This window comes from Schistocerca americana, chromosome 1 (assembly GCF_021461395.2).
Source record: "Schistocerca americana isolate TAMUIC-IGC-003095 chromosome 1, iqSchAmer2.1, whole genome shotgun sequence".
NCBI classification, from domain to species: Eukaryota; Metazoa; Arthropoda; class Insecta; order Orthoptera; family Acrididae; genus Schistocerca; species Schistocerca americana.
Window position 1 is genome coordinate 1,100,823,807 of NC_060119.1, and position 14,863 is coordinate 1,100,838,669.

General features: G+C 42.7%; 1 non-coding gene across 1 annotated transcript; it reads left to right on the forward strand.

Moving 5' to 3' along the window:
- Positions 1 to 5,636: 5,636 nt before the first annotated feature.
- Trnas-cga lies at positions 5,637 to 5,711 on the forward strand. Its single transcript has one exon. It is a non-coding gene; the product is annotated as a tRNA-Ser (tRNA).
- Positions 5,712 to 14,863: the final 9,152 nt, after the last annotated feature.

Genomic DNA, 14,863 nt, shown 5'->3' on the forward strand with positions numbered 1-14,863 from the left:
GTAAGCTATGAGAAGTAACTGAAAGCCTCAACGACCACAGATACATATTTATTGTTAATTTTGCTGCGAATAATACACGAATAACTTACCCATTGGTATCTCATCCCAGTAACATCTCAACAACTTTTGTCTGATATTGTTACTGGGCTTAACACACCTACCTTCCTAACAGGATGTCAGAATGAAGAGAGCGACAGGTTAAATGCTTCTCGACTTTAGGCACTTTCTTAAAAACACCCAAATGCTCCCCGCTGGTGGACTGGTGAAAAAAGGGCAGTACGGCAGCCGCTAAATTTCCTGGAAAACGTATGCGATAACAAAGCAGTCCTTCAGCGAAACTGTAAAATAGTAATACTCAACCCTGAGTAAGCAGTTGGCAAATGCTGCTAAGTTTGGGATCGTTAACCTGTTGTTCGGCCAAATCTCGATAATAATGTCGAAATTACACTCACTATGATCCAGCAATAGTTCAGCATCCTTGTCACAATTATTAAACATTATATTGAGTATATCAACCAGCTGATTATCGGTACCCTGAATATGTATAACTATGAAACGGACTGCTGAAGTTCAGACTTCCCATTTCGCTATGCTACCAGTCTTACACGATTCAGCTAACACCCATCTAAGGGTATGATTATCGGTCTCAAGTAAGTAAGGTACGTATTCTAAATAGGATCGAAAATTTTCCAGTTCATTAATCACTGCCAGAGCCCCTACCTCTGAACAATTAAGTTCTACACTTGATAATGCCCTGGACGCATACGCCACAGGACAGCAGTCGCCATCGTACTCCTGCAATTATACAGCTATCACTCCCAAATAAAAGAAGTCCGTCTGGAGTATAAAATCTTTGTCAATGTTGGGAACTGCTAACACTGGTGCCGTACTGAGGACAAATTTTGAGACATCAAATGCTGCTTGCTGAATATCCATTTATTGAAAGGGAAAGCCTTTACGATGACGCTTATTAACAGACACTGCTAATTGTGAGAATCCAGGAATGAACTTGCGGTATTAATTAATCATCTTGACAAATCGTGCGATATCCCTGCAGTTCTTAGGCTGAGGAAAATCTCTAGTGGCTCTTGGATGCCCTCTATCTACCTTGACCACACTTTTGAAAACTGAATTTTTCAAAACTGATATATCTGGACGCACTAAATTCACTTACTAGGTTTGACTGTAAGGCCAGCTTTCCTGAACCTGTCCAAAACACGAAACAAATGCTCAAGATGTTGCGTAGCGACTATTTTGATTGGAGTTGCCATAAGTCTGTCAGATGTGGTGGTCAAGTTCTGCTGGTTAACACCTTCAGAGGGTGAATCTGTTCAAAGAAACGAGCCGGAAGCATAATTACAGAAACCAGTAACTGTGTATTAGAAGTATTGACCCTGGCTATTGAGACATTTATCCAACTGTGACACAAGGCGGTGAATGGCTGTCTTATAGAAGTCCCAGTGCTGCGATGTTAACCACTTCCGCACGTACAGCTGGATGTCGTCGTCCGAGATGAATCTTTTTCCCCTATGCTGACTTTCTTCTTTGACCAAATGGCCCCCTTCTGATTCACTTCCTGCAGCACGGGCCAATAGTGAATGCCCAGCGTTACTCACAAACCTTGACCATCCTTCGTCAAGCGATCAAATCAAAACGACCAGGCAATCTCTCCAGTGGGGTCATTCTACTCCGCGACAATGCAAAGCCTCATACGTCCAACACAGTCGCGGCACTCCTGCAGAAATTCAAATGGGAGGTTCCCGGCCACTCTCCATACAGTTCGGACCTCTATCCCTGTGATTACGCCATTTTTGGTCCCCTTATATACGCTGTGAGGGGCAAACGGTTCACCTCGGACGACGACGTCCAGCTGTACGTGCTGAACTGGTTAACATGGCATCCTCGGGAATTTTAAGAGACAGCCATTCACCGCCTTGTGTCACAGTGGGACAAGTGTCTCAAAAGCCACGGTCAATACTTCTAAGTACAGGCACTGGTTTCAGTAATTATCCCTCCGGCTCGTTTCTTTTTGAACGCTCCTTATAGATCGGCGTAGCCAGCATTATTACGTGATGCAACTGAAGTCTAATGATCTGAAGGAAGTTGCAGACGGCACTGTGAATAGCTGGCTCTGTGTACAGAGATTTGACACCATTTACAGTCTGCGACATGTTTTAATCTGCCAGGAAGTTTAATTTAAGCATGTTGAAGAAGTCACTCGGTTTCACTCATAAAGGTGAGCATCGCATGTTTTCTGTGCACCGCCATGCTGGTAGTATACCTAAAGTTAATTCTTTAGCCGATCCAGATTCCTCTAAATAGAATTTCAAAAATAAATAAATAAATAAATAAATAAATCGTCATCCATACTACAATGATTTCTCTTGAACCATTTAGAAGAAATTACCATTTAATGTTAACAGTATATTACCAGTCAATAGCTATTAACGCTAGGTGTTGCACTTCCTATTGTACTAATAAGGAAAAGGAGATTTGTAAAACAGCCCTGTACCCTGAGATATCAGTTAGTTTGTCTAGTTTTACTGCAAATCGCTTCAGCATTTCTGCTAAGGAACTAATATGATTTTAATACTATAATGTTTTAAGCTATTGCTTTAAATGTTTATGCTTAAGCACATGTCGATTAGGGGAGAAATACTGAAAAGGAATCACTGTTCTGCTTGGATATTTACTCTGTTTTCAACTGGTTTAGTGTCAGGATTGTTTCACTTTATTTTCGTTTGCATTAATAAGTTGTATCTTGTGACTAATTTACGGTGAAATCTTTTCTGTCTTGGTTGGGCTGTCGAACTGTTCCTAACAATATGAATTGTTGTGCCCTTGAGTAGAGCTGAAGACGGAATTGGTTTCTTAAGTGATGCAATGAAAGCATTTTAAACTTCTAATTTAAATATTATGCAAGAATCAAGATTAACGTCTTTTCTGTTTGTTTATGAATTTCAAGTTTCCGAAGAAGCTTCGTCAAGTTGGTTTAATTTACGTAAATGATTAATGTTTAACTATCTTTGCTGTTACGTGTGAAGTTTCTTGAATTAAAAGTGAAATAAAGGTTTGCGAATTTTGTCTCAAATTAGTTTTTTGCTGCCTGTTACCTTCCGCTCATCCAAATCCTCGCCAACATGAATTTCGGACCTGTAAATACTATAAGTTAAAGCAGTATTGTCAATAGCTTTGCTTATTTTAAACGAGTAAATAACATTAACATAAATATGATTATGGCACATGAAGCAGACACTTTTGATGTGGAAACAGTCCAAGTTATACCAGTACTGTCAATATCTTTATGTATTTTGAATAAATAATTGTGGTCGTTTCGATACTTTTGTACACCTTGATGTCGGAGATGTTACAAAGCGTAACTGCGCTAGATCTGCCGTCTTGGAATTTTTAATTTCCTTTTAATCCAAGATCATCTGGGCTAGTTCCATCACCTTGTAATTCTGAAGTTCCCATCACCGCCAGCTTGGATTTAGTAGTCTGGTATTGTAGAACCTACACGAAAATTTGGACTGCGACAGAATACCAATAGCTATATTGAAACATCCCCTTAGAAAAATTAAGAATGACAGTGCCGGTAAACCTCTTACGTTATTTGATTTTCAAACAGCTGAGCAAAACTGAACGCACTCAGACATTTCTCTCTTCACTTATTCTGACCAACACTAAACTGACTCACAATTTTTTTTATCTTTTTAGCGCAACGCAATCGGACTTACAATAACCCCTACAAAAGAATGGCCCTGACTAACAATAACCTATACCTTTCATGAATCACTTACGTCACAGAAATCTTCGTTACTCAAACTACTGCAATACAGCGAGCGCCAGTACTGCCATTTAAATTAAAGATTCTAACTACTGAAGGCACTAACTATTGATAGGCATAGTTAGCAAATGAAAGATTTTGATAGAGAACAAACAATGGATTTACCTTAATACTGTACCAAAGTCATTATATATATATATATATATATATATATATATATATATATATATATATATATTCCTTTTTCTGACTGACACACGTCCAGATCGTCCGCTCTCAAAACTCCGCCATCTCTCTCCCCACATCCACCACTGCTGGCGGCTTAGCTCCAACTGCGCAACGCTGCACACTGTTGACATCCACCTGCCCAACACTACAATAGCGAATATTGCAACAATGCACAGACTGCACACAGCACAGTCAGTGATTTTCATACTGAGCGCTATGTGGCGTTACCAACATAAAAACCTAAACAGCCTACTTACAATATTACTTCAGTTTTATAACTCTTTTACAAGACGGTATCTGTTACTGCTCCAAGGCCTTTGCTGTCTCTGACAGAACTAAAATGTCACTGTCCAACCTCAAAGTTTTTACTTATTTTCCCTGAACCGTAAATCCGTTTCCAAGTTTTCCTTGCTGTGGTACAGATTTAATAACATCGGTGGTGGAATAGAGACCTGTTTCACTACCTTTTCAACAACTGCTTCAGTTTCATGTACTCAGACTCTTATAACTGCTGCCTCTGTAAGTTCTGAATAACCTTTCTCTCCTTGTCTATTATCCCTGTCATCTTGAGAATTTCACAGAGTGTATTCCAGCTAACACTGTTAAAAGCTTTCTCTAAATCTACAAATACCATTAACATAATTTTGCCTTTCTTTCTTCTAACCCAAGTCGTAGGTTCGATATTGCCTCGTGTGTTCCTACATTTCTCAGGAACCCAAAATTATCTTCCCCGAGATTGGCTTCTACTAGTATCTTCCATTCTTCTCTGAATAATTCGTGTCAGTATTTTATAAGCACGGAACTGACTGCTCGGTAATATTTTACATCTTTCAGCACTAGACCTCTTTCCAATAGGAATTACTGCACTGTTCTTGAAGTTTGGGTGTGTTTCACCCGCATACAACTTGTTTTCCAGGTGAAATAATGTTTTCGCTGGTATGTTCTTCCGAGGATCTCAGTAATTCAGAGGTAATGTCATCTACTACTCACAAGGGAATGGTGCAATCCGAGATGTCGAAATCTACTCCGAAATATTTCACACAGGAAGAATACACCTGTCCACAACTCCTGTACATATTCTCCATGCTCGCTATTTTGAGATTCCCACAGAAGGTCGAACGTAGGTGTGCATCCGCACTAAAGATGGTGGATTCATTGCCCATCGATGCAAATCAATTATATGAATTCGTATAATTTTTGAGAATGTTTTAATTTCAATAATAGAAATTTGACAGCGAGTAACGCAGGCGGCAACGTGACCATTTTTATAGTCATTAGTAGTTTCCCATTCATGCCGATCGGATGGCAATGGTAAAATCCTAACGTCAGGCAAGGAATTACTTCAATGCTCAGATGACGCGTTTTGGAATTTACCCATCAACAAATATCCAGGAGCGACTACTGCACCTAGACATTGAATTTAAAGTTGTACGTGAAACAAACATCTGCAGAGTACCCAGAATGAGATTTTCACTCTGCAGCGGAGTGTGCGCTGATATGAAACTTCCTGGCAGATTAAAACTGTGTGCCGGACCGAGACTCGAACCCGGGACCTTTGCCTTTGGAAGGTAGGAGACGAGGTACTGGCAGAAGTAAAGCTGTGAGGACGGGGCGTGAGTCGTGCTTGGGTAGCTCAGTTGGTAGAGCACTTGCCCTCGAAAGGCAAAGGTCCCGAGTTCGAGTCTCGGTCCGGCACACAGTTTTAATCTGCCAGGAAGTTTCATCTGCAGAGTAGTCTATGCACTCATGACGGTTGATCCGAAAGCAATCGTATACAAGATGGCGACGCTATGGAAAGTCTGACATCCATACAATAAGAGAAAAAGTTTACGAAGGCAAAAAAAGAAAACTCACCAAACGTGTAATGAGAAAGGATAAAATTTGCGTTACAAAAATTTCTAGCATGGCACTGAGATATTCATTGGAGGCTGATTTTTCCCACACTAGGCTCAGGGTTTCAGCCTATGTGTAATATCGTGCCTAATATATGTCAGAGGTTTGCGTGGGGTCTTCTTTACGTAACAGAATAAAAATGAAGAAAGGCAAAAGAAAAAAGGTAAGAAGGGGTGGGGAAGGAAGAAGAGGACGAAGAAGCCAAAGGATTTTACGAGCGTGAAATGAGACTGGACGCCAAGAGAGCCAGCGCAAGCAAAGCTGAAATGTTCAAAAGTGTGTGAAATCGTATGGGACTTAACTGCTAAGGTCATCAATCCCTAAGCTTACACACTACTTAACCTAAATTATCCTAAGGACAAACACACACACCCATGCCCGAGGGAGGTCTCGAACCTCCGCCGGCACCAGCCGCACAGTCCACGACTGCAGCGCCTGAGACCGCTCGGCTACTTCCGCGCGGCAATATCGATAATACAACAGCGAAATGGAAACGCGTTTTTGTGGAAACCAGTGTGCCTATGGACAGTGTGTTTTTCCCTGTTTTGAATAGCGGCATATGCAAAGCAATTAATGAAATACGCACGTCCTGCTTCATTGTAAAGTTGTGTTGATGTCAATAAAGGACCAAGCAGGCTAAAGTGCGACGAGGATTAATAATAATAATAATAATAAAAAAACCCAGGGAGTCCTCGGCAGTAGAGTCAAGCAGAAAAGAAAGTCGAAGTTGTCCTGGGTGCCATTTATCAAATAAATGGTTCAAATGGCTCTGAGCACTATGGGACTTAACATCTGAGGTCATCAGTCCCCTAGAACTTAGAACTACTTAAACCTAACTAACCTAAGGACATAACACACATCCATGCCCGAGGCAGGATTCGAACCTGCGACCGTAGCGGTCACGTGGTTTCAGACTGAAGCGCCTAGAACCGCACGGCCACAATGGGCCGGCTTGCCAGTTATCCTAGTTACGCCATCACCCATAGGTGCTTGAATAATAAACGTATTTTCAGACTTCCGTCCTGAGCAAAACACAATATGGAATCAAGTTATACGGACGGCCTATTACACATGGAGCTCTATTCATTCTCGCGGAAGCGTCACGCGGGCTGAACACAATGGGTGGAGAGAGTGACCTCCCACGGCTCCGTTCCAGTATCTCACCCACCGTTCACAGCACACTCGTGGCGGCGGCATTCGGAAGGTGGTGCTAACGAATCCGTCGTGACAGGAGCGTGGCCGTATATTTTAAGGGGGAGGTGGGGGGACCGGGCTCAGAGGAAACGGAAAGCTACGGCGGCGAGTGGCCGATACGGATCGCGTGGCAGCGCTCGGGCAGAAGTTGGGGGTGCGGGATTCACAAGTGTGTGTGTGTGTGTGTTTGTGTGTGTGTGTTGTGGTGCCGGCAGCCAACAGTCGGCAGCCGGGCCTTTCACTGGTGGAGCTGCACGGCGCGTAGTCACCCGAGCGGAACGCAGTGCGCATGCGCGGCCGCTGCTGCTGCACCCACGCGACTTCTCCACCGACTAGTTTCATCCGACTGCTTCTCATCTCTCCTGTAATTAGAACGTCACACAGCCAACGTTTCTCTTTGCAAAGCGATGGGGAACCCTGCAGTTAACTCTAGTTCTCAAACTGTGCGTGCCTTCAGAATACTAGTGTTTGGTTTGTATGCCCTGAGAGGTGTTAGATTAGAAAGTTAGGTAATGAGTCTCCCTCTGCTTTTGTAGATATCGGGAGCCGTTTATAACAGCAGTCATAGCTAATGTATATGGCCCCGGGAGTAGACAGCATTCCGTTGGAACTACTGACAAAACTTTACCATCCGGTAAGCAAGATGTATGAGACAGGCGAAATACCCTCGGACTTCAAGAAGAATATAATAATTCCAATCCCAAAAAAAAGCAGATGTGAAAATTACCGAACTATCAGTTTAATAAGTCACGGCTGCAGAATACTAACACGAATTCTTTACGGACGAATGGAAAAACTGGTAGAAGCCGACCTCGGGGAAGATCAGTTTGGATTCCGTAGAAATGTTGGAACACGTGAGACAATACTGACCCTACGACTTCTCTTAGAAAATAGATTACGGAAAGGCAGACCTACGTTTCTATCATTTGTAGACGTAGAGAAAGCTTTTGACAATGTTGACTGGAATAATCTCTTCCAAATTCTGAAGGTGGCAGGGGTAAAATACAGCGAGCGAAAGGCTATTTACAATTTGTACAGAAACCAGATGGCAGTTATAAGAGTAGTGGGGAATGAAAGGGAAGCAGTGGGTGGGAAGGGAGTGAGACAGGGTTGTAGCCTGTCCCCAATGTTATTCAATCTGTATATTGAACAAGCACTAAAGGAAACAAAAGAAAAATTCGGAGTAGGTATTAAAATGCGTGGAGGAGAAATAAAAACTTTGAGGTTCGCCAATGACATTGTAATTCTGTCAGAGACAGCAAAGGACCTGGAAGAGCAGCTGAACGGAATGGACAGTGTCTTGAAAGGAGGATATAAGATGAACATCAACAAAAGCAAAACGAGAATATTGGAATGTAGTCGAATTAAATCGGGTGATGCTGAGGGTATTAGATTAGAAAATGAGACGCTTAAAGTAGCAAATGAGTTTTGTTATTTGGGGGTGCAAAATAACTGATGATGGTCGAAGTAGAGAGGATATAAAATCTAGACTGGCAATGGGAAGGAAAGAGTTTCTGAAGAAGAGAAATTCGTTAACGTCGGTATAGATTTAAGTGTCAGGATGTAAAAAAATATATTAAAAAATGTTCAAATGTGTTGAAATCTTATGGGACTTAACTGCTAAGGTCATCAGTCCCTAATCTTACACACTACTTAACCTAAATTATCCTAAGGACAAACACACACATCCATGCCCGAGGGAGGACTCGAACCTCCGCCGGGACCAGCCGCTCAGTCCATGACTGCAGCGGTCACAAACTCGTTTCTGAAAGTATTTGTATGGAGTGAAGCCATGTATGGAACTGAAACATGGACGATAAATAGTTTGGACAAGAAGAGAGTAGAAGCTTTCGAAATGTGATGCTACAGAAGAATACTGAAGATTAGATGGGTAGATTACATAACTAATGAGGAGGTACTGAATAGAACTGGGGAGAAGAGAAATTTGTGGCACAACTTGACTAGAAGACGGGATCGGTTAGTAGGACGTATTCTGAGTCCTCAAGCGATCACCAATTTAGTATTGGAGGGCAGCGTGGTGGGTAAAAATCATAGAGGGAGACCAAGAGATGAATAAACTAAGCAGATTCAGAAGGATGTAGGCTGCAGTAAATACTGGGAGATGAAGAAGCTTGCACAGGATAGAGCAGCACGGAGAGCTGCATCAAACCAGTTTCTGGACTGAAGACCACAAAAACAACAGCATGGCAGGAACACGTTGAAAATTTAAATTATCCGATCGAGAGGATCTGGACATCTATTAATGGACATCAGTATCTAGTGTGTCCTCCATTCACCCTTATAATGGCTCGAACTCAGCTGGGGAAAGTTTCAGTGAGATATTTGATTGTCTGTGGAGCAATCAGAGACCAATCTTCCTTACGAGCCGAAACCAGGAAAGGTAGTGATGTCAGGCACTGGGGTCTGGAGCGAAATCGGCGTTCTAACTCCTCCAAAAGGTGTCCCATTGCGGTCAGAAAGGGACGTCAACGTAGACTTAATGGCAGGTAACTTTCTCCAGGCATTCGCCAAAACTCAAACCTTTCTGTCGGATTGCAGCTGGTTATTGCCCGATTCATCGCTGCAAATCACTCGTTTCCAACCATCCACAGTCCACTCACGTTGCTCCTTGACTCTAACTGCAGTACGTTGTGCCTTATGATGAACTGCTTGACCACTCTACCCCAGGCTTTTTAACTCCCTACACACAATCACTGCTGCTATCAGTGTTTGCAAACTCATGAGCAAATCCTGCCTTTTGAAGAGATTTTTTTCTCTATATTTCTCAATACTCGACAATCCTTATCAGTTAATACATACATCAAAAAAAGTTTTGTGTCACCTCGGTTCCCAGAACTCCTGAAAATAGACGTTGACTGTGGATATTGTATCACAGACACAGTCCCTTTGACTGTTCACAGATGTCACTAAACCCACCCAAAAATGTAAACAACCATGCACGAGCAGCGCCTTTTACACGGAGGGGTCCAACAGCCTATCAGTTACAGTCATTCCACCATGAAGGAGGTGCACGACTCGTGTTGTCTGTTGTTCAGCCATGCCTAGACGGTCAATACCGCTGATAGATCGCTTCCGCACTGTTACTATGTGCCAGGAAGGGCTCTCAACAAGGGAAGTGTCCAGACGTCTCGGAGTGAACCAAAGCGATATTATTCGGACATGCAGGAGATACAGAGAGACAGGAACTGATGATGACATGCCTCGCTCAGGCCACCCAGGGCTACAACTGCTGTGGATGACCGCTACCTACGGATTATATCTCGGAGGAACCCTGACAGCAACGCCACCATTCTGAATAATGCTTCTCGTGCAGCCACAGGACGCCATGTTACGACTCAGACTGTGCGCAATAGGCTGCATGATGCGCAACTTCACTACCGACGTCCTTGGCGAGGTCCATCTTTGCAACCACGACACCATGGAGCGCAATACACATGGGCCCAACAACATGCTGAATGAACCGTTCAGGATGGGCATGATGTTCTTTTCACCGATGAGCATCGCATGTGCCTTGAACTATAAAATCGTCGGAGATATGTTTGAAGGCATCCCGGTCAGGCTGAACGCCTTAGACACACTGTCCAGCGAGTGCAGCAAGGTGGATGTTCCTTGCTGTTTTGGGGTGGAATTATGTGGGCCGACACACACCGCTGGCGTCATGGATGGCGCCGTAACGGCTGTATGATACGTGAGTGCCATCCGCCGACCGATAGTGCATCCACATCGGAAGGATATTGGTGAGACATTCGTCTTTACGGATGACAATTCGCGCCCCCATCGTGCACATCTTGTGGATCATTTCCTTCAGAATAGCGACATCGCTCGACTGGAGTGGCCAGCATGTCCTCCTGATATGAACACTATCGAACACGATTGGGATAGATTGAATAGGGCTGTTTATGGACGACGTGACCCACCAACCACTCAGACAGATCTACGCAGATTCGCCGTTGAGGAGTGGGACAATCTGGACCAACAGTGCCTTGGTGAACTTGGGGATAGTATGCCAAGACGAATACAGGCATGCATCAATTTAAGAGGACGTGCTACTGGGTATTAGAGGTACCGGTGTTTACAGCAATCTGGACCACCATCTCTGAAGGTCTAATTGTATGGTGGTACAACATGCAACGTGTGGTTTTCATGAGCAATAAAAAGGGAGTAACTTATATTTAGGTCAATCTCTTTTCCAATTTTCTGTACAGGTTGCGGAGCTCTCCAAACCGAGGTGATGCAAAACTTGTTTTTATGTGTGTACATGAGGTCTAGCTGGTCTTGGTTTATCTGTCGTTGTTCCTTCGCGTTTCCACTCCACATCACCAGCAGTCGAGTTGGGCAATTTCTGACGTCCCTGGTGACTCTATTAGTCCAGTGACATTCAATAACTAGTCTGGTCTCTGTGCTCTTCTCACCGAGCCATTCTATTGGTCGCCTTTTTTATGCTGCCTGGTCTACCCGTCGTGACATCTACTGGTCAGTCCGGCATTACATGGGGGTGTCCGAATACTTTTGACGAGATAGTGTATTTCATTCAAAAAGATGAGCGAAGCAAGAATACTCTGAAATTAATTTCTTAAGAAAACTTTCGGCACGAAACAAATGTCAGATGACAGTTAAGAAGAATCCGCACGAGGGAGAATGCTGCCGTTCTTCACGCTCTGGGCAGGGAGGGTATTCAGCTGTCACATATTCCCGACAAACTGTAGCGTGGAACAGGGTTAAATACAATCAGAAGAAATTTATTTGCTTTGTGTATAGTCGCAATTTTATTTTGACCAGTGATTGTAGGTTTTAGTATGAAGCACCATCATCAAGCGATTTAACATTAAAAACGTCACTGACAGCAGAAGCATCGGCACTAACCAAAAAAAGCACGGATGGGCCATGGCCCTTCTTCCATAGATAGCTCAACTCCCCATATATGCTTGCCCCGCCTAATGAGACTCACCTACTGCTTTGTGATGACAAGCAGGAACTAGAGGTCTCACCAGGATTGCAGCTTCCCAACAACAGAAAAGCAAATCCTTCCTTCCAAGTAAACCAGGCCATTAATCTCAATAAAATAACCAAGAAGTAGTGGCAAAAAAACGAAACAATTTCTCATGGCGATATATGACAGTCATGTCACACCAGTTTCAGAAGCGGGATTAAAATCTTGGGTGAAAAGAACACTGATGAGGTTTACAGATGACGTTGTTATCCTCAGTGAAAGGTTGTGAAACTACAGGACCTGTGAAATGGAACTAACGGGCTGAGAAGCACAGTATAGAGACTGAAAGTAAACCTAAGAAAGAACAAATGAATGGTAGCATAAATGAGCCATGAGCTCATCAGAATTAAGGAATTCAAACTGATGTAATTCTGATACATTAGAAGCAAAATAATACCTGAAGGAGAAATCAAGGAAGATGTGAGATGCGACTAGAACAGTCAGAGAAAGTATTGCTTTGTAAAAGGCTCCTAGTAATAGCCGTAAGCCTTGATCTACGTGATTTCTGAGTCCGGACGTCTGGAGCACAGCATTGTAAGGGAGCGAATCACGGAGTTGGGCAAGCTAGAAAAGAAGAAAATCGAAGCTTTTTCGACGTGCAGCTGATGAGTGATACCGCAACTGGGAAACTGAGTGGACATGCTTTGTGGCGAGGTGTGGACGTACAACACCCAGTTGCCTAATCGTGATCCCACCATGTTTCAACAACATCCATAAATGCTCATGACAGTAGCTCGTGCACTGGTGACAAGCTTTGCTGCTTCCAAAATGCTTGTTATGGTACCAGGTAATAACATCTTTTTTTTTTAGTCATCAGTCTTCTGACTCATTTGATGAGGCCCGCCACGATTTTCTCTCCTGTGCCTAACTCTTCTTCTCAGAGGAGCACTTGGAACCTATGTCCTCAATGCCGCTCGGGATTAGCCGAGCGGTCTCTGGCGCTGCAGTCATGGACTGTACGGCTGGTCCCGGCGGAGGTTCGAGTCCTCCCTCGAGCATGGGTGTATGTGTTTGTCCTTAGGATTATTTAGGTTAAGTAGTGTGTAAGCTTATGGACTGATGACCTTAGCAGTTAAGTCCCATAACATTTCACGCATATTTGAACACTCACATGTCCTCAATATGGATGTATTCAAATCACTGCCTTCCTCTACAGGTTTTACGGCTCTCTCTTGTACCATGGACATTATTCCCTATATTCTATTATTCTGTTCCTTCTTCTTGTCACTGTTTTCCATATATTTAGTTTTTCTCTGGTCCTGCACAGAACCTCCTCATTCCTTACCTTGTCAGTTTATCCAATTTTCATCATTCGTCTGCAGCATCACATTTCAAATGCTTCGATTTCCTTCTGTTCCGGTTTCCCCAAATTCAATGTCTCACTACCTTACAACGCTGTGCTCCTAACGTACATACTCAGAAATTTATTACTCAGATTAATGCCTGTGTTTGATACCAGTTAACTTCTCTACGTGGAAGATGTCCATTTTTGATGGTGCTAGTCTGCTTTTGATGTCTTTCTTGGTGCGTCCATCATTTGTTATTTTGCTGCCTAGGTAGCCGAATTCTTTAACTTCGCCTATTTCGTGACCACAAGACCTGTTATTAAGTTCCTCGCTGTCCTCATTTCTGCACGTCTCATTATTTTAGTCACTCTACGATTTGCTCTCGATCCATATTCTGTACGGAATGCACTGTTCATTCCATTCAGTAGATTCTGTAAATCTTCTTCATTTTCACTGAGGATAGCAACAGCATCAAAGAATCTCGTCATTTATATCCTTTCACCATGAATTTTGATTCAACTCTTGAACCTCTCTTTTATTTCCGCTCATTGTTTCTTCGATGTATAGATTGAAAATTAGGGGCGAAAGAGTACACCCCTATCTTACACCCTTTTTAATCCGGGTATACATATAGTGTGTTATTCGTTTTTGGCTATAGCTTAACACTATTTTTGTCAGAATTTCGAACATCTTGCGCCATTTGACATAGTCGAACGCTTTTTCCAGGTCGGCGAATCCAATAAGGTGTCATGATGTTTCTTTAGTCTTGCTTCTATTATCAACCACAGCGTCAGAACTCTCTCTCTTGTCTTTACTTTTCCTAGAACCAAACTAATAGTCATCCAACGCATCATCAAATTTCTTTTTCATTCTTCTGTGTTCTATTCAACAACTTGAATGAGTGAGCCGTTAAACTGATTGTGGAATAATTCTTGCACTTGTTAGCTCTTGTAGTCTTTGGAATTGTTCTGATGATATTTTTCCGAAACACATATGGTTTATCTCTGTACTCACACATTCGACAAACCAACTTGATTACTCGATTCGTTGCCATTTAACCAAATGATTTGAGAAATTCTGCCTTTTTTGATTTTAAATCCTCCAAAACTCTTTCAAATTCTGACTTTAATACTGGGTTCCCTATTCGTTCTACAACGACTCCTGTTCTCTTTCTGTCACATGAGAAAAATCTTCGCCCTCATAAACACGATCAATGTATTCTTTCAACCTATCCTCTCTCGCCTCTGCATTTAATAGTGGAATTCCCATAGAACTATTAATGTTACCATCCTCGTTTTTCATTTCACCGAATGTTGTCTTTTCTATATGCTGAGTGAGACCTTCCGACAACTCATTTCTCTTTACATTTCTTCACATTTTTCACACATCCATTTCGTCTTGACTTCCATGCGCTACCTTTTTATTTCGTTCTTAACAGACTTGTATTTCTGTATTCCTGAAGTT